At 53.2% G+C, this 949-nt stretch overlaps 2 non-coding genes across 2 annotated transcripts; both read left to right on the top strand.

Annotated features, from left to right (window-relative positions):
• The first annotated feature begins 280 nt into the window (after window positions 1-280).
• On the top strand, window positions 281-386 carry TRNAL-CAA (transfer RNA leucine (anticodon CAA)). The gene is made up of 2 exons: window positions 281-318; window positions 341-386. It is a non-coding gene; the product is annotated as a tRNA-Leu (tRNA).
• A 279-nt stretch (window positions 387-665) lies between these two features.
• On the top strand, window positions 666-737 carry TRNAE-CUC (transfer RNA glutamic acid (anticodon CUC)). The gene has a single exon. It is a non-coding gene; the product is annotated as a tRNA-Glu (tRNA).
• Window positions 738-949: the final 212 nt, after the last annotated feature.

The following is a 949-nucleotide window of genomic DNA, read 5'->3' as shown; positions in this document are numbered from 1 at the left end:
TTTGCTGGGTCGGATGGTCACTAAACCCTCTGGTTTTCTAGCGGGATTGTCCTTGCTTCTTGACTCGATTTTCCTGCCAACCTAAGAGGTTAGGCAGTCGGCAGGAACTGCAAACTGGGCATTCTTCAAGAGCTCTTCCGCAGCCGGCCGCAGGCGCCCAGCGCAAGGTTCTCCTCCGCCCTGACCTGGTGGATCCGCCGACAGCCTGCCCAGTAGAGCGGGACAGAGCATCAGGCTGTCGCAGAAAGCAGGCCATTCAGGAACGCCTTCCTCCCAGCGTGTCAGGATGGCCGAGTGGTCTAAGGCGCCAGACTCAAGGTGTCTACCTTTCCCTAGGGCATTCTGGTCTCCGAATGGAGGCGTGGGTTCGAATCCCACTTCTGACAGACGCGTTTTTGCAGCCTTTCGCGAACGTATCCAAGAATAACCCGTTAGTGCTGGTGGTTTTGTTTTGTTTCTGAGACGGCGGCCATATTCGGACTTTACATTTGCTCCGGTTCTCCATTATTTGTTTTCTTCGGCTTTGCAGCGGCCGAGAAACCGGTCAGGTGGAAGAGGGAGGAGGTTTGAATACCGGAGGTTCAAGCAACCGCATTCAGCAACCCAGTTTACGTCACATTTTTTTACAGTTTGTCTAACTTGCTGTAGAGGGCTCTGTTATGCGTTCCCTGGTGGTCTAGTGGTTAGGATTCGGCGCTCTCACCGCCGCGGCCCGGGTTCGATTCCCGGCCAGGGAAAGAACTTTTTCTGTCTACTTGACGCCAAAAATACAATATTGGTTACCTTTCTGTTTAGAAGAACGTAATTACAAGAGGTGAGGATTATTCTGATTAACGAGTGCCGGCTGTCTGTGAATCACTGTCCTATACCTGCTGCTGCTGCTAAGTCGCTTCAGTCGTGTCCGACTCTTAGAGACCCCATGGACTGCAGCCCACCAGGCTCCCCTGTC

This window comes from Moschus berezovskii, chromosome 8 (assembly GCF_049115385.1).
Source record: "Moschus berezovskii isolate FMDL1 chromosome 8, NW_MosBer_1.0, whole genome shotgun sequence".
NCBI lineage: Eukaryota > Metazoa > Chordata > Mammalia > Artiodactyla > Moschidae > Moschus > Moschus berezovskii.
The sequence above is the reverse complement of the archived record's forward strand: the minus strand, read 5'-3'. Positions and strand labels throughout refer to the sequence as shown.